Source organism: Acomys minous (genome assembly GCF_964271855.1).
Source record: "Acomys minous genome assembly, chromosome: 8".
Taxonomy (NCBI): Eukaryota; Metazoa; Chordata; class Mammalia; order Rodentia; family Muridae; genus Acomys; species Acomys minous.
The window spans coordinates 54,490,844-54,511,262 of record NC_140489.1 but is presented as its reverse complement, the minus strand read 5'-3'; positions in this window follow the sequence as shown (position 1 = coordinate 54,511,262).

Below are 20,419 nucleotides of genomic sequence, written 5' to 3'. Positions count from 1 at the left end.
TTAATGATGAACTAGGATATGGAAGTGTAAAGCAAATAAGCCTTTTCTTCCCCAAATTGCTCTTAATACTTATGTTGATCACAGCAAGAGAAAGCAAGCTGAGGCATTTATAACTCTATGAGTTAAGTTACAGTGAATCTCCCAACGTGACGTCATACTCAAACAAATGCAAATAGTGATGTTTCAGCAGGAGACGGGAGGGACACATTAGTGGCCAGTGATGAATCATTCCTCACCGTACCAGCTATGGAGAGTTGTAAAGGAGGATCTGAAAGGTACAACTCTTTTTGCATAATGTCTAAATATGCTTTGGTTCATAAAAGAAAGAGTTGTTGCAGTGACTTCACAATCTAGTTGCTAACCTCACAACACTTGATCACAAGCTGGTTAATTCATAGACTAGTTTATTGACACAGGTGGGGAATCCTTTAAGGTTTTATGTATTTTCATTTCTCTTGAGAAATCCAGCAATGAAAACAGAGTGTCTTGATTTAATTATTTGGTAAAGTTCTTATACACACTTAGCTATTGACAAAACCAGAAACTTTGTGAAATTAGAAGCTCTTAAAATAGCTGTCTTATTGCCCAGTTCTTTAAGGCTATATGAAATATGTAAATATGATCCCAATACAATACATTAAAAAGGAAAATGATTATCTTAAAACTGTAATTATGAGATTTGTAATTAAATGTACGCATGCCTTCTATGACAACACATTGAAGTTGAAAATCAGTCCATTTTTCAAGAGTATAGTGTAAGAATAAATAGTAGAAATATTTTATAATATTTTAAAAATACATTTCTTATATTATACATGTACAAAACAAACTACATACAGCAGGGAAAACCATGTGGCAATCATGAGTTCTATAAATGTTACATTCGTAGTGGTTTGGCTATTTGTATTTATCCAGCTTGGAGAAAATGCCTTTTCTGACTTGTTGGGCCCAAATCTCTGAATGAAATTCAGTATCTATCGTATCTCAATTTTAGTAACTTAACTTCTTTATCTTGATATAAAAAGATCTTATCCCTTATTCAACTAAACTTAATTGTAAAATTATACTATCTGGCCTTCAATGCCCTCAGAGACTTAAGAAGGAATAAAACTTAAGTTCCTGAGTGAACCAGCAGTGCAGGCTAGCAGCTTCCAAAATGAACAAATTGACGTAGACCATTTACTGACTGAACAGTCATCCAACACTCTATAACACTGGAACCTCATCTTCAGCCTTCTGGCCCAGTATCTCTGCAAATACGTCTCAGATTTAGCAGAAGAATATATATCCTAAGTCTAACAGATAGATACGATTCTATCAATATATGAGGTAAAATAGTTAAATAAGGTCTTCACACAGAATATGGCATTTAAAGATGTTATAATAATCCTAAATTTGTTTGACAACAAGACAAGGTAACTCATGACAATACCCAGCTGACTTCAAAGAAGATAATGAGCATCAAAGAACCTCCTTATGGAGATGGCCTCAAATGTGGCAAACCAGCCACTGAGCAAAATGTCCTCGTTCCTGCCACAAACAGAAATCTGCTTAAAAATGGGCAGTTTAGATGCAGGCAGGATTGACAGCCACACTCTGCCAAGATAAGGTAAGCAAGGCCTCAATAGTTCCTACTCTGCTAATATTTTATAACATTGATTAAATCCATAAAATATGCTCTTTTTTTGCTATTTTAGCTATTTTATTTGGATTCTTTTTTAAATATATTAATTTATTCATATTACATCTCAATTGTTATCCCATCCCCTGAACCCTCCCATTCCTCCCTCCCTCCCATTTTCTCCTTACTCCCCTCTGCTATGACTGCGACTAAGTTTAAAGATTTAAATTGAAGTACATATTTATCACTCATTAAATTAAGTACAACTGTATACTTCCACTCTATATGAAAACTACGATGCCAAAATTTTTAGTGCCTACTGTGAAATAATTGTACCTTCTTTCTTTGTTAGAATTTGCCTTGATCATGTGACTTGAGGTACCCTGTAGAATACATCATTTGCTAGGTTTAAGCAGAAGCTTCACAATGTCATTATATTTCAGAAGGCAACTAGATTTTTCCCTCTGAAATGAAAACTGAATGCCATAAATAAAGATGGTTGACTTCACACTTATATATTTTTTATCTTTAAATAAACAGTTATCCTCCACTTGTGAACATATACTATAAAAAGTAGCATTTATTGTATGCACTGAGATTTATGATTTAAATGCACACAAACACACACACACACACACACACACACACAGCCTAAGAAATAAGCACTGTTTATTTAACTTTGATTTTTAAAGTTACCTTTCCAGGTAATAGGTTTTCAAGTAGGATTTTCATGAATACTTTGTTTGGCTGAAATTAGCTCCTTTACCCCCTTTCATCTCCTACCTTAGACTCCTGACTCTATTGCCTTGTGTATAGTATTTCCTCCTCTTTTTTTAATTCTTTTTTAACATTTTATTTAATTTATTTAGATTACAACTCAGTTGTTGTCCCATCACTTATATCCTCCCGTTCCCCTTCTCTCCCATTTTCACCTCATTCCCCTCCACTAGGTCAATGGCCGAGGGGGAACCTCCTCCCCTCTTTATTGTCATTGGCTATCAAGTCTTATCTTGATAGCTTGCTTATTCTTTCTTTGAGTACCACCAGGCTTCCCCACCAAGGAGAGGTCATCAAATATGGGACACCTAAGTTCAGGTCAGAGTCAGTCCCTGCTCTCCACATAACTGTGGTGAATGTCCTGTCCGTTGGGTAGATAAGGGTACGGGTTCTAGGTTTACTACTTGTATTGTCCTTATTTAGTGCAATAGTTTGAGCAGAGGCCCCTGTGCCCTGATCCACCCATCAAGATGTTTTCTTGTAGGTTTCTAAGACCTTCTAGATCCTTCTATTTCTCCATCTCCTATAGTTCTCTTGTCTAGAGTCGCAGTAGGATGTCCACACATCTATGCCAATCTCTTGGTAAGTGGAGACTTTCATGGGACATTTCTTTGGGCTAGTGCCCAATTTTAAGTGAGTAAATATCATATGAGTCATTCTGCCTCTGGGTTAGCTCACTCAGTATGATCATTTCTAGTTCCATCTACTTGTCCAGGAATTTTGGGATTTCCTTGTTTTTTTATAGCTGAGTAGTATTTCATAAGGACGAAGTGACAACCACAAGACTGGAAAAATATCTTCACCAACCCTACATCTGACAAAGGGCTAATATCCAAAATTTATTAATAATTTAAGAAATTAAACACCAACAAACTAAATAACCCAATTAAGAAATGGGGCTCAGAACTAAACAGAATTCTCAGCAGAGGAATATTGAATGGCTGAGAAACACTTAAAGAAAAGCTCAACGTCTTTGGTCATCAGAGAAATGCAAATCAAAATGACTCTGAGATTCCATCTTGACCCATCAGAATGGCTGAGATCAAAAATTCAAGTGATACTTCATGCTGGCAAGGATATGGAGACAGAGGAATACCCCTTCATTGCTGGTGGGAATGCAAACTGGTACAGCCATTTTTAAAAAATCTATCTGGCACTATCTCAGAAAACTGGGAATAGGGCTTCCTCAAGACCCAGCTATTCCACTCCTTGGAAAAACCCAGGAGATGCCACAGCACACAGCAAGGGCATGCTCAATCATGTTCATAGCAGCCTTATTCATAATAGCCAGAACCTGGAAACAACCTAAGTGTCCTTCAATTGAAGGATGGATAAAGAAACTGTGGTACATTTACACCATGGTATTCCCTCCTCTTATATTATTCTATTGCCTACTCAAATCCTTGTTCCCTTAAACCCTTTTCTTCCCCATTCTCACAGGCCACTTTCTTGGTTCCTGGCCGTTACTAATACTTTCTTCCTTCCTCGTATTTAACAGCAATAGTTTTGGAAGACCATCATTTTATTATGTGAGAACATTTTATGCTTTTGCAAGATATTAGTCTAAGGAAATTCACATGACTGACACCTGCAGTGACTTATCATGGACCCATTGAATACCAAGGACCACATCTTTGATATGGATGAAATAGTCATGGTCTTTTTTTCCACCATTGCTGGGAGCTGGCTGGAGGGATTAATTCATGACAGTTGCTGATATAAAGGTGGAAGCATGAACGTAGGTAGACATAAATATTTCTGAGTATGAGTTCTGACTCTGCTTTTCTCTCATTGGGTGAAATAAATGTTATTACTCTCAGTACTGACAGTTCAGTTTCTTTCTTCTGTGTTTGAAATTAGAATTATATCATTTTCCCCTTTCTGGTTCTTTCTGCCAACCCCTCCCAGGTACTTTCCAACTTTTGTTCTCTCAGAAATTCATAATTCTGGCTTATTTTTTAAAAGGTGTGTATATGTGTGTGTGTGCATGCATGCGTGCGTGCGTGTGCACATGCATGTGTTCAGTACCTATAGTGTTACTTGTATGTATATTATTTTAAGGCTGATCAATTGGAATGAGATAGCAGATTAGGAGGTATTTCCATGGGGAAAACTATTTCTATCCTATAAGAAAGTGTTCTTGAGCCGGGAGTGGTGGCATATGCCCTTAATCGTAGCACTTGGGTGTCAGAAGCAGGCTGATCACTTTGAGTTCGAGGAAAGCTTGGTCTACAGGGAGAATCCAGACAGCCAAGGCTATACAGAGAACCCTGTCTCAAAAAAACAAAAAACCAAAACAAAACAAAACAAAAAAGAAAGAAAGAAAAGAAAGAGCTACTGTAGTTCCTAATTTGGTGTTAGAGCCCGGAGAGATCACCTCCTTCCATGTGAACATGGCTACTGGTGTCATACATCCATTTTCACATCCTGTTTAGGCTGTCATGTTGTTAAGATTCCATGGGTGTAGGATCTATGAAAACAGAACTACTTTTTTTATTAATTAAACATTTTTATTGTTTACATATACATTTATATTATTACACATATTACAATAGAATACCTATAGCAAGAAGAACCATGACACAATCAGGAATTATATAAATTATACATTCTTAGTGCTTTAGCTATTTGTTTTTGATAGCCTTGAAGAAAACATCTTTCCTATCTTGGTGCATGTCAAATTCTGAATGTAAATCAGTCTTCATCACAGCTTGTTGTTATCAACTTAAAACCTCTATATAGACCTAAAAACATCTTAACCCCTAATCAACTAAGCTTCATTGTAAAACTAAGCTACTTGGTCTTCGACTACCTCCTTATGGAGATGGCTTCAAATGTGGCCATCCAGCCACTGGGCAAAATGTCCTCATTTCTACAACAGACAGAATTCTGCCTAATAAAGGGCAAGCTTGGATGCAGGCAGAGTTGTAGGCAAAACTCTATCAAGACAGGGTAAGCAAGTCCTCAACAGTTCCTGCCTCAAAAATATGTCTGTCAGATATATTGGGCCAAAAGGCTGATGATGATGCTCCAACATTATAGAGGTTTGGGTGACTATTCAGGTATCAAACTATCTCTGTCATCTTTTGATTTGGAAAGCTTCTAAGCCACACTTCCAGCATATTCAGGTAATCAAGTTTATTCCTTCTCAAATAGAACTATTTAAGACTTGGGTGAGATGTGTAGTTAATCATGTAAATATGTTCTGTTCCTTTCATCAGCTCTGATCTCCACTTTAGGGGCTAAAAGCAATATGTATTTTAAAATAAATCTCTAAATTACAACATGGATAAGAGGAGAATACCAGTGGTCTCCTAAAATTTATAAAATAAATAAATATATTATAAATATAATTTAAATATAGAGTATAAAATAAATATTATAAATAAATAAAAATGGTTTTATTTCTAAATATGGTTCTGGAATCTTTCTTACCTTATTTGAGCATCCTATATATCTCTGACAAAATGGACATGGCTGAGTAAATGTTATGCTATGGATATTTTCATGGATAAAAAAACTCACATTTATAAATGTTTGACAAATAGCAGTGATTATTTTCAAATACATATACATATGCTTACAAACTAGTTTATTATGCTCAGGTACACATAAACATTTAGTGTGTATTATTTTGATGACCATCTTACTAAAGATTATTCAACTTTAAATTGCTATTATGGACTCAGGTACACATAAACATTTAGTGTGTATTATTTTAATGACCATCTTATTAAAGATTATTCAACTTTAAATTGCTATTTGTTAAGTACTTAATATATTCTTAATTTTTACTTCATCATTTTGTTCCTTAGGTATTTTGAAATGATGAATTGAAAAAATGGAAAATATTTTTGTCAAATATTTATCTGTATGAACCTGAATATATTATTCAGATTAACTCACTGAAATGCCAATAATGTGGGTATTAGTTATGGCATACACATTGGATTTCCATAATTGATAGACACTGTGAAAATGTCTTGACTTACATGTCACCCTGTCATAGGAGTTAATAAATCAAAACAACACAACTAAATGTAGGCCTACAGTAAAATTGGTTTTCGAGTACTTACAACTTAAATTCTGGTCATAGTCAATATGATCTAAAAAAAAAATCAGTTCTATTTAAATAGTGATATTTTTCAAACAGAATTTGAGAGTAATGTCCTAGGTAAATTCTATAATAGACACAAGCAAAAAAGTAGGAAAATTGCTTATTTGTGCACTTATATCTTATTGAATAAAATGAAATATGCTATTAGTCCTCTAATATTATAAAAAAATTTAAATGTTAAAGTAGGAAAGAAGAAAATAGCTTTTACATATTTGTCAAATACCTATTTCCTCCCAACAGAAGTTCTCTCCTGAAAAGAGGGCTTCTAATGCAAAATAGATGACTTAGAAAAGTTATGATTCACATTTTCCCTCCAGTAAACAGCTATTAGGGAGAGAGAACTAACTCTCCCATAGGCACTTAGTACCTCTGGTGCATAGAGCTCACGGGAAGCAGCTTTTATAAGGAGTCACCTTTTATAAGTAGCTAGAGTGGGCTCTTCTATGGTACAGCTTCCTGTAGGTCACCCTTACTTCTTCCAGTAACTTCTCATCTTCTCTGCTACATTGACAAACTCGCTGCTTCACTTACTTGGGTGGAATTATTTCCTTGGTCCATTGTAAATGCCCAACCTGGGGTGAATAAGTATTTATTCACATCTTCCCAGGACAAGTCAGGTCACACAATAGTCTTTTCATGTTATTTGCTGAAGTAAATAGATGTCTATTAAGTAATTTAAAGTAATAGGCACACTAGCCTTTTCTAGGGCAAAAATGATACATGCAAATCAATCATTTTACACAGCAAAAGTTTGATTCAAAAAAGAAAAAAAAGAATGTGAATGAGGGACTAAAGGTCATTCAAAGACTATGTGTATTGGTCCTTGTTTGTGGTATTGAAATTTCACTGTATACTTTATTAAAAACTGAAGACAAAACAGTAATGTTACTCTCTCTAGCTATAAATCTTCCTAATTTTAATAAGATTATGATATAAAATGATAAATGTTTATATTAACTTTCAAAGAAAATGATTGCATAAAGCATCTAATACCTTTAACTTCTAAAATTAGACAAAAATAATTAATTATATAGATCCTGTCATCAAGATCATGTTTTGAAAAATTGTTAAGTTTGTGTTAGCTGCGTGTCTTAAAAAGTAAATAAACAATTAGAGATAAATTGACATCTGCCATAACTAATGTCCAGGAGCTTTAAAATTAAGAAAAAATAATCCAAAGGATGTGAAATTCTTCATATGCCCAACTGGACAACTTAGTTAATTGGAACTAGTATTTTAATACCACATAAAAATCTTAAGATATTTTATATTTTGTTCTGTAAATGGCATCATAAAAGCCAAACATGTTCAACTAGGTGAGAGCATCGCTGTGCATTTGGTCAGTGTTTTGAGACTTCTGTTGTTTTCAAGCAACCACTCACATCCATCTACTTTCGTGAAGTCTGGAAGTGAAACAAGGTTCCAACATAATAGCTTTTTATTGCATTTTCCTCCCTGCCTACTTCCAAGTTCTAATTCTTCAGTGCATTTCAACATGACCTTTCTTAATAAAGAAGCAAAGCACTGCTGATTTGAACATCTCCATTAGCACTCATGCAAACGAAAATACCAATTCACTGATTGTGTCCTCAGATCAGAAGTAAATGATAATTTTTCTTACATTGAGATTGGCATCTGAATTCATTGTTTTCCTCAGAGAGAAAAACAGAAATTAGTACTCATGATTTCCCCCAAATTCCTGATAAAGTATTATTGGATTGCTATATCTAAATAAATATACAGGCAATCACAGGCTGTATTTATCAACAGAAAATATTGAAACTATAATACTTTTATAAGTAATTTTTTACTAAATTGACTTATACTCTATTGTTCATGTTAGCACAAGATCACAGTTATAAAGTCTCCAAGAATGTGTGGATATGCACTAAGACTATTATGTTTTAAGTCCTCTTCTTCCCCCCACCAGACACAGAAACAGACACACAGACACAGACATCACGCGCGTGCGTGCGCGCGTGCCCACACACACACACACACACTTTAAATTTGCAAGAATTATTTAAATGTTAATCTTAGTCTTTCAGGGAATAGATTTTGATTGATACTATGTTATTTTAGGCTGTGTGTGTGTGTGTGTGTGTGTGTGTGTATGTGTATGTGTGTGTGTGTGTGTGTGTGCATGTGCGCGCTGATACTCACGAGAGCTCATATGCACATCTACAAGTACATCATATCCTCAAATGCCCTCTAGTCATCAAATACCATAGAAGAGAAACTAGACTGAGTCCCAGGTGCTTATTATTATGGGTATACTGTCTGCATTATATCCATTTTACAAAGCCTATTTCCTCAGTGGATTCATTGTGAGCTTTCTTGGCACAAAAAGGAAGCACCTGGTGATTTACTACTTTATCAGGAAGCACCTGCTGCTTTATCAAGAATGGGTAGAAAGAAAAATATGCAGTCAGCACACATAGACATGTGCGCGCGCGCGCGCGCGCGCGCGCGCGCGCGTGTGTGTGTGTGTGTGTGTGTGTGTGTGTTGTGACTAATACTTCCTTAGCAGATAATGAAGACATTTTCTTTGGTTATTCACAGATTTACTCTTATATAAGGTAAATAAATATTGATTGAACATTCAAGCCAAATGGTGCTGTTTACTAAGATATTCAATGAAATGTGTGGGGCAAAAAGAAGCTTCAGAAAAATCCAATGACTACTATAATGCCTTTTAATTAATTTAAGCAAGTGGGGATGGAAAATGTGGAAATATAGTTTACTTTTTACAAACTATTTTCAATATAGTTGGGTCTAAGTAAGGAGAGAAACAAGTTAATAATTAGCCCGCTAGATGGAGATTTGCTTTCTCAAAGTACAGTTGAAAAACTCACCACAGGAGCTATAAAAATGTTAAAGAAAAACTTTCTTTTATCTGTTACTACACTTTGCTGCAGTGTTTTTGAGATAACCTTTCCTATGGTTGACTTCAAATCAAACTCCTGATCCTGTGATTCAGAGAATCAAGTCTTGTGATTAAAAGCATTTGGACAGAGCTGATGGTCAATTGTCAACTTTAAATTTTCATAGAAGCAGCCAAGAGCAGTGCAGCAGAGAGAGAGAGAGAGAGAGAGAGAGAGAGAGAGAGAGAGAGAGAGAGAGAGAGAGAGAGAGAGAGAGAGAGAGAGAGAACAGAGATGTAAAAACAGGGAAAAGAGACTGGATACAGGAAGTAGGCGGCATCCTGTAAACATGTGCACAGATATGCTTTTGTCATGCCATCGACATACTTTCTTCTCCTTATGAGCATGTCTTAGTAGAGGGATGGATCTAGTTCTCTAACTTGGGGTTTTCTACTTCAGCATGGCTGAATAATCTCAAGTAGTGGTTTGCTACTGTTCTGGCTCTAAGTCCTGAACAGAAATCATTAAAGAAAGATGGCTCCCATCTTGAAGCCAGTATTTTGAAACTCTTGTTAAAACAACCTGTTTCAAAAGAAAACAAAAAGGACAAAATAGAGTGCAAGGAGATGAACGATGATTGATATGGATGATATGTACTCTAGTTCTATGTTGCTTGTTTGACTGAAAGAATGAAGTAGGTTAGAGTTTTATTCTTCCTTTCAAATAATGAGAATGCTTTTTCTACCTCTTCCTGTACACTTCTCCTACTTGAGAATACAAATAAAATGAAGTATTTATGGACTATCATTAGATATAATGATATAATATTCATTTTTCTTAATATGAGTTAGATAACTGTCTTATGTGTGAGCCAGATTCTGTGTGTGTGTGTGTGTGTGTGTGTGTGTGTGTGTGTGTGTGTGTGTGTGAAGGCTGCATACATACAGTTGCCTATGAAATCCAAAACAGAATTCTGGAGCTGTAAACCTTGAGTTTAGGCAGCTATGAGCTGCTTGGTGTAGATGGTAGCAACTGAATGCAAGTCCTCTACAAAAGCAAGTGCTCTTACCTCTGAGGCAACTCTCCAGCTCTACAGGAGATTGTAACTACTTTAAAAAATTAATATATAACGATATCAGTTTGCCTTTATGTTTCCCCCCTTCAATCCCTCTCATGTATCATCCTTGCTCCCTCTCATAATCATGGCCTTATTGCCTTAGGTAGTAACTGTTACACATATATGCCTAAATGTGTAAATACAGCTTGCTCAATTTTGTTAGTATTGCTTGGATATATATGAGTTCATGGATGGCCTCTTGGTATTGGATAACCAACTAGGGTTCATCCCTGGTAAGGGCTGTTCTGCCATTTTTTATTTGTCTATAGACTGATTTCCTATAGGTGAGGCCCTGTCAGATTTCCCCATTCCTTTTAGCATGTTAGTTAGTGTTGTATTTCTTCAGGTCTTGGCTAAACAGCCGTATTATTGAAGGAAAGCTCTCCTACCATTTCTAAGAGACACATTTTCACTTCAAATTTTCTGGTTCTCTGGCTTTTGAAGTCTTTTCACCATTTCTTCCATGATGTTCCTAGAGTCTTAAGTGCAGGAGTTGTGTTGTATTAACTGGGCCTAGGTATTACACAGTTAATAATCTCTGAAATTTAGCCAGTTGTGTTTTTTTGTAAGAGTCTCTGTCTATTATGAAGAGAATATTATTTAATGGGGCCTGAGAGCTATATTTTTCTTGACTATGATATTTATAACAAACAAAACAAAACAAACAAAAAAGAAAATCCTTTGATGAGGCCTCTTCTATTCTTGCTTTAAAGATAAACTTTCCTCATGTTGCCTTTATCTTTTTGATAAAGCATGTGTAGGCTAAGTCTATGTATGTATATGTATATATACTTACTTAATATATATATATATATATATATATATATATATATATATATATATGTTTGTGTGTGTGTGTGTGTACTTTTCTGCCAGTATGTGAAACCTAAAATAGTACCTTAGAAAATTAGATAGTGTAAATTAATATTTATGTATATTACTTGTTCATATAATCTTAAAATTGTATTTCTTCTGTAGATAAATTTATTTTCCTTTTTAAATTTTATTTATTTATTCTCTCAATTACACTCATACTGGACTTTCCCATCCCTCCTCTCCTCCCAGTTCCCTCCCCACTGCCTCTCTCCCCCCAGTCCACTCCTCTATTTCCTTTCAGAAAAGGCCAGGCTACCCAGGGATATCAATCAAATACGATGTATTAGGTTGCAGTAAGACTAGGCACCACCCCTCATATTAAGGCTTGAAGAGGTAACTCCGTAGAAGAAAAAGAGTCCCAAAATCAGGCAAAAAAAAAAAGTCGGAGATAGACCCATTTTTCCCCTGTTAGGGATCCCTCAAAAAGACCAAGCTATACAATTGTATCATATGCAGTTGGCCTAGGTCAGACTCATGCGGGCTTCCTGATTGAGGGGTCAAGGACACAACAAGAAATTTATCTTTCTTATGAGAATGAATTCCAAGCCCTCTCTCCAGTTATTATTTTCTCCTGAGTACTTGAAATTCAGTTTTGAAATCACCTTAGCATTTGAAAACCTGTCTTCCTAGAGGTGGGCACGTCTATATGCACACAAAGGATCCACAAAGGGTCTTCCTCTTAAGGACAATGAGTGAGTCCTACATCTCTTTATTTTTGAGGTTAAAATTTAAACTATCTGCTAAACTAGCTTTTCCTTGACTAAGCTTTGAGAGTTCATAACAGATGAACAAATTTGCCTGTGCATCCTCATGTGGTTTGAAAACATCAGGACCATAAGAGGAAGGCTGCATTTTCCCCCACTGCACATCTTTGCATCTAGAACCACTTCCAGACAGACTTCCTGGGAATACTTCCTGAATTGGTATATGACAACAGGAAAGAAAAGCATCAACTAAACAGGAAACTGACTGCAGTGTAACAATGGCGAACACCCATACCTCTGAAAGTCCCCAAATAAAGAGTGTTTATTTCTTGCTTTTTTGCTGTTGGCTTTAACTTCTCCCACTCATAGAACCACCTCCTACACAACTTGTGTGGAATGTTTGCAGGTATGGAACAGAACTTTCTAGAATGAGGTAAGCTACCACACTTTCATTTATTGAAAATGAAAATCTTACCACTGGGTGCAATTTCCTGGAGTAATAATCCTGATTATTTTGCATTTAAAAAAGGAATCTGGGAGCATGGATGTACAGACAGACTCAGGACTTCCCCACACTCCTCATTCCTCCCGCACCACTAATTCCTTGCACTTCTATAATGGAAGGGTTTGGAGACGAAGATCCCTATGATTTAGGATAAGACTTAGCAATGTGCCTCTCTTATTGGAATTTGAGCTTTAATCAACAAGAAGTACATATTTTTCTAAACAAAGATTATAGCCATATTTTATTTGTTCTGTGTGTGTGTCTTGTGGAGGAGTTACAGGCATGTGAGTACAGTTGCCAGCATGTTCCATGAGTTATCATGTCAGGTCTCTCCTAGAGCTGGCGGTCCCTGAGTTCTGGGAAACAAGGCTTCCTTGTGTGCCCTTAACCACTAACCCATATCTCCAACCCCTGAGTACTATGTTTCAGTCACGTTTCTTTCCTTGTTGTCAGGACTAATGTTCAGTCAAGGTAACTAAAAGGCAAATCACACAGAAATTGTAGCAGCGCAGCTCCACAAGGCAACTTAAATTTTTGTCCTAACATCAGTGGTTCATTAGGAGCTACTTGCATTTGTGATTTCTTCCAGGACTTTTTTTTTTTTAAGGTTTGTTGGTTTACTTGTTTATTCACTTTACATATGCTCATATCCCCATCCCTCCTCAGCTCCGAGACCCACCCAGGCTTTCCTGCCTCCACCTCCCCTATTCCTCAGAAAAGGGGAGCCCCACTTCCTATCCACCAAATTCATTTGGTCCTCTTCCCCTGTGACCTGATGGGTTAGAAATATTTTTATGTTTGCATCTTAGACAACTAATATGATACTGCACTCAGATATCTATACTTAACCTATCATTATTCTTGTCCTTCTAAGTGACTTTGCTTTACAAAGCAAAGTCAAGAGCAATTCTTCAACTTTATATCTCAAATTATTCTGGTATCTGTCAACAATTTCTACTTTATTGTCAAATATTTTGCCTCATAACAAATGCACAGGCACTCACTACCTGAGTTGCACATTTACTTTCATCTAATGGTCCTTGTAAATAAACCATTTCCATAATGAATAATATTTATAAAAGCCAATTACCACTAATATGTGTAACCTTTTGCCACCAAGTACGCTAATAACCTTTGAATTATGGACTAGATTATTTAGTGCCAAAATAACACTGAAGGATATTGGAAAACAACACCCCTATAGAGAGGAATGAAGAATATTTTCTGTTTCAACTGCGCCCTTAAAGAGGTGCTAATTAGATGTGTGATCAGAATAAAATAATTCTGTTCCATTTTCAAATAAATAACATTACAATTTGTCTTTTGTAAGTGATTAAAATGATATAAAGGTCTTACATTTACAAAATAATGTCTAATATAGTAGAATTTAACATTAAAGACTGAGATTTAGATATTTGAAGGTTATTAATTTGTTCAACATCACTCACATATAATTTATATCTAGAAAATGATTAAATATGGGAAGTTTGGTGATGTCTAGACACTAAATGTAAAAAATAATTATTAATTAATATTAGACTAAAATTGGACTTGTCCTTTAAACAAGTACAGGGAGCTATCTCCACAGAACAGTACACATTTTCTCATTAAGTTATAAAACCAATCTATTTCATCTAGCGCTTGTAGGACTACAGTAAAGTTCTATTTGTGTGAAGGCATTTTTACTCATGTATATTGAATTTCCGTTTGTTTTGAGTTACAAATCATCTAGCATGGAAGCTTAACCATCAGAAGGCACTAATATAGAACTGCAGAACTAACCGTGTAACACAGCCAGACGCTAACGTAATGCGTGTCCTAGAGTCTGGAAGTCACTTTGCCGCTTTTCTCTAAAATGCCAGAATTATTGTAAATAAGAATTCTCTGATGGGGTAGAAGATGAGATATTTAGTCTTACAATTAACCTTAGCTTTTTAGAGATGTTTTTAGTTCTAGATTGATGTTTTAAATGGACAGAGATGAGATATGAGAGGTATTGACTCTCATTCAGAATTTTAGAATCACCAAGATAGGAAAGATGTTTTCTACAAGGTTGCCAAATACAATTAGCCAAAACCCTATGAATGTAACATTCATATAATCCCTATATGTTTCATGGTTCTTCTTGCTGTATGTAATTTTTTATTTAGGTATAGCAATATAAATGTATATGCCAATAACATAAAATAAAAATTTTTTTAAAAAACTAAAATACTTCTGAACACAAAAAATATAAGGAGCAATTTCTGCCTTATTAACATTAGCAACATTTTGGTCTTGTCAGTTCTAATCTTACCTCATATTGATACAGAAATAGCTCTGAAAATTTTACTCTTATTTTCAACCTTGTCTTCACCCTTTGTTGACCTTGATCTCACACAACCTAGATATTTGTCATTATTCACCACAGTCTACCAGGCAGCTATTTTATCTCCACTCATAAATCATTAGTGTAATCAGTCTCTTTTGCTTTCTTTCTATAATAACACAGTTACTGATATAATATTTTCTCAATACTTTCTATAGGGAACCACCAACCCATGTGTCTAAAAATGACAATAATTTTACTTCTTAAGCCTCCAAGCCTACTAGGAGATGTCTGCATGATACCTAATTTTGCCTTTCCTGAGACATGTAGTCTAGTCATGAAGTATACATGTGCAAGGCTGGATACAGCAAATTTGAAAGGACAATGTTACCAGTGGCAACACAGATGTTAGACCTTCTGAGCTGATTCTGAAGTTAGTGACAGCTGCTGCTCATAGAATGCATCTGCACATAGGCATTCAAAGGTAATTTTCTACCAAGGAATGTCACAGGCATTGTAAATAAATTATCATTTCCTCTTTCCACTTAAAGCAAATAAAAATGAATGGCAATGAATGGATGCTTGGGATAAGTCACTTATTTACATTTATTTAAGTTTATAATAAAGCATGAGAGATTTTTCTGTCAAAAAACAATAAGCCTAGGAAATAAGATCCAACATTTCTGGGGTTAGACCTCTGACAGAAGGGGACCTCCTCCCCAACCATATCGCCACATATCAAGTCTCAACCAGACAGCCTGTGTCCCCTTCTTCTGTGTGCCCACCACTAAGGGGCTGTCATCAAATCAGGGACACCACAGGTCATGTTAGAAGCAATCCCTTCTCTCCCCACAACCATGGAGAATGAGCAGTCTGTTTGTCGTCTACATCTGAACAGGGTTTTCTAGTTTCTCTGCGTGCAGCACCCTTGGTTGGTGCAACAGTTTGTGCAGGCCTCTCTGGGTCCAGATCCAACCAGCCTTGCTGGTCTCTTTGTGGGGCTCCTGAACTCTCTTGTTCCTTCTATTCTCCCATTCTTCCATACCAATCCAGCACTCCACCAGTGAGTCACAGCATCTGTCCAGATCCTGGGTGGAGTCTCTCAGAGGACAACTATGATGGACTAATATCTACTTATAAATTGCCATATACTATGTGTGTCTTTCTGGATCTGGGTTACCTTACTCAAGATGGTTATTTCTAGTCCCATCCATTTGCCTGCAAATTTCAAGATTTCCTTGTTTATGATAGTTAAGTTGTATTACATTGTGTAAATGTACCACAGTTTCCTTATCCATTCTTTGTTGAGGGACTTCTTGGTTGTTTCTAGATTACAGATGTTATGAATAATGCTGCTATGAAAATAGTTTAGTAGTTTTCATTTGCATTCCTCTGATGACTAGGGATGTTGAGGATTTCTTTAAGCATTTCTCTCAAGAAATTAAACACCACCAAACCGAATAACCCAATTTAAAAATGGAGTACAGAGCTACACAGAGAATTCTCAACAGAAGAATATCTAATGGGTAGATGTGTTTTAAAAGTGGTACTAAAATGTTATCATGGGTGTACTTTATCACACCTGGTAGAAACTTTGAAGGGACGCCAACAGAATAAGTTTAGAGAAAGAAGTGATACCAAACTAATAAATATTCAGGTACAGGTTTTGTGAAGAGTTTTTAAGTAGCCTCCAATATGCATGTAGAATACTTCTCACAGCTAATTTTTAGCAGTATTTTCTGTGGTCTAAAGGCTCTGGAGAATGTACTGAAAAGACTGACTATTTAAAATGAATACAGCAAAGAACATTGTTACCTGGTAAACATCTCCCTTAATCATTCCTTTTTGCCACTTTCTCAGGTTTGTAATTCTTCTGTAGTCTTCTCCAAGTGTGTATTCTCTGGGTCAGTAGGTGAAATGTTTCAGAAACATTTAACACACAGCCTGAAGACTGCATCATTCACTCTTGAGAAAGCACAAATATCTTTAAAATACAGCTGAAGGGAAAATGAGAAAAAAATAGGTTAAAAAAAACCTAAGGTTTGTGCTGTTTTCAGAGAAAACATTCATGTTATTGAAAACCACTGAACAGTTAGCTATAATTTCTGTAGGTTTCCCAGTGGCTAAGAGCAAATCAACAGGGTCTGGGGGTTGGGGACAGGTGCTTGGAGCCATTGCAAGCCAGTATCTGAAAGCCTGGATCTGAACAACATGTCTCTCCACTCTCCTTACACACTAGGCACATTTCTTGAGATCTACATCCCAATACACAAATATACAAAGGCACACCAATACACAAAGCCTCTTTATATCATCTTTATATATTTTTTCAAGTTTTTGTTGAACTATAATGTAGAAAACATATATTGATATTTACAAGTTATATGCCCACTATAATCAGTCTTGTAGACTAAACATACCCTTGTATCTAGAAACTGGGGGCGGGGGGGGGGAAAGAATATACCAACATGCCTGTGATAAAAAAAGTAGGCTGTGTGGTTGTGGAAACTTGGTTTGTGGAAAGTGTTTTAAGAGGTATTTGAACAAATTAATGAAAACTAGGACAGTAACGGCAATTTGGGGCTATTCAAAGCAGCTATGTCACTTGGCTACAAGTGATTCCAACTCAAAAGAATGAGAAAACCACTTTCTGCGCATTCTGGAATTATTACTTTAGTTAACCTGGAGATGACTCATTAAGTTGAACACATGACCTCTCTTCACCTCTTTTTGTCTTTTAGTGAAACAATTCATTGAATAATAATGTTGCAATAAATTTAAAGAGACTAGATTTTTCTACTATTAGCTCTTCTCTTGTCTTGGGTGTATGCTGAAAACATAAAATGCCATTAATATGAGTAGAGACTATAAACAAAGATGCACGTCAGCTATTGTTGCTGCCTGTTAGTACATGATACCCATAGTACCCCATGAACACAGAGTTCCTGTGGACCGGCCATGTATGGAGTTTCAGTGCAAGGCAAACAAGCTTAAGTGATTCCTGTTAACACTCCACATATTAAAAGAACTGTGGTCAAATGCCACAGGTTGCCCATTTCAACCAGAAGTGGTTTTGAGTTCAGGAAGAAGACAAAAAAGAAAAGCAAAAGAAGCCCTTTGTGTTCTATATATTTGTGAATTTTCCAGGTTTGCCAGTGACTACAGTTACTCACGAGCAAGACAAACACAAAGTAATGGTAGAATGGTCAGCTCTTGAAAAGCAAAACAGGTATTATCTACCCTGAAGTAAGAAGGGATCAAAGCAGATGCTGATTCTCACAGCTGAACATTGGGCAGAGTACAAGGAGTCTTATGGAAGAGTGGTAGGATAGAAGGACCCAGATGGGACAAGGGCTCCTCAAGAAGACAAAAAGACAAACAAGGGCCATGCATGGAGAGGACCTAAGTCCCCTACTCAGATGTAGCCTATAGCTAGCTCAGTCTCCATATGGGTCCCCTAGTAAAGATGAGCAGGGGCTCTCTCTGCCTTGGAGTCTGTTGCCTGCTCTTTGATCACTTCTCTCTGGTGAGTGCCTTACCAAGCCACAAAGCAAGAGGACTCAGGCAGTCCTGATGAGAATTGGTAGGCTGAGGTCAGTTGGTAGGGAAGGAGGGATCCCCCTCTCTGCCGACTAGGGGTGTGGTGTAGGGAGGAAAAGGAAGGGAGGAAGAGACCTGGAAGAGATGAGGAAGGGAGTTTCCCATAGAGAAGTAAAATGAATATTTTTTTAAATAAACTTAAATTTTAAAAGGAAACTTAAAAATGTGTCAATGAACTATGTAGTTTGGTAATTCTGTGAATGAGTTAAATCATCTAATATTTGCATTTAGCCTATTATATTGTAAAAATGATCAAATTTATGCTAATGACAGTTTTCTTAAATTACATTATCATTGAATAGTTAGTAAATATATAATGACTAATAGAAAATAAAGAGCATAGGAGAAAGAAAAAATCTTTCAGTACAGCAAATGATAATTTATTTCAGATATTTATTTATTCTGTTAACTTTTACATATCTATTTATATTATTACACATATATACAATAAACTACATACAGCAAAAAGGACCATGAAACAATCAGGAATTACATAATTGTTACATTCATGGTGTTTTGCCTATTTGTATTTGGCAACCGTGAAGAAAACATGTTTCCTATCTTGGTGACTTTATAAAAGGGAGCACATGTTTGCATGTTGGCCTGTGGCTCTCATCGCACTGAGCTGAGTCTAGAAGCAAGGATTCCTCTCTGATGCTCCAGAGACTGAGACTGACTCTGCTATATGCCTGCTGAGATGACTAATCTGCAGTCTACTATACTCCAGAGTCAGCCTGAGTCCTAGTGTCATTGTTACCCCCTTTGGATCCTCTCACAGGCCTGTGTCCTCCAGTTTTATGTCTGTGACTGTGAAAGATAACACCTGAGTAATATTTCCTATTTATTTGCTTACTTTTTTCAAGTGTTCAGAAGTCAAACTAGAAGGATCGATGTAGCTTTTATGACCAGTCTCAGAGACTCAAACAGCTACATGTACAAGATACATACATGCAACTAAATTTGATTTCATGACGTGAAATTACATTTTAAGAAACAAAGTATACTTGGTAATTTTCTATACATGCTTTGGCAACTAATTGCAAATTTTATAAAGTTAAACATAACTTACTCGATTTTGGTAATTTTCCTAAATGATGACAATATTAATAATGTTTAAATTAGTAAAATAATATTTAACATGTTTAATATGTGATAAATGTTATCCCAACATAGAACATATTACAGGTAATATTAAATTAGGTAGTTTTTAATAAATACTTGAATAAATATATGGATTACATATAAGCAAACTGAACCATTTGGAGCCAGAGAAAGAAAAGGGAACTAATAATTTTATACTCAGTGAAAGAAAAATAAATTACAAAAAAAAATGTTGCTTTTAATGACTAGAATTAGTAAGCAATAAAATTTAGAATGAGAGTTCAACTGACTTCAACTTTTAAAGTACAATACATTTTCCCAAAAGTTCTAAAATACCTTTGATTAAATTGCAAATATTTTTCAGAAGTATGAAATCACAATCATGAAGAGTTAGCATTTTCTCTGGTTTGTATAGAACATCATACTGACTCATGAAATACAGTGCTTGAAAACTGTTTCCTCCTTAAAGTTAAATAACTAATCTCATTTTGAATATAGTCAGCCTTTATACAATTGATGTTTGAAAATTAATATCAAAATTAATAATCTGTTAATTGCCTACAAATATTATTAAATAGAATATGGATAAAGGATATATAATATTCATTGTATTTTTTTACAATACATTTGGGAAAATGTAAATGGTTAAGAGAAGTCAATTTTTTGTAAATATTTAGAAAAAATGCATTTATTAGTAGGCAAAAGAATTTAGATTATGGCATTATGCAGTATTCTTTTAATTGCAGTATTGCTCTACCAAAAATGAATTGTTGAGTACTTGTTACAATCCATTTTTTATTTCTATATAAAGTAAAGAGATCCAAGGATA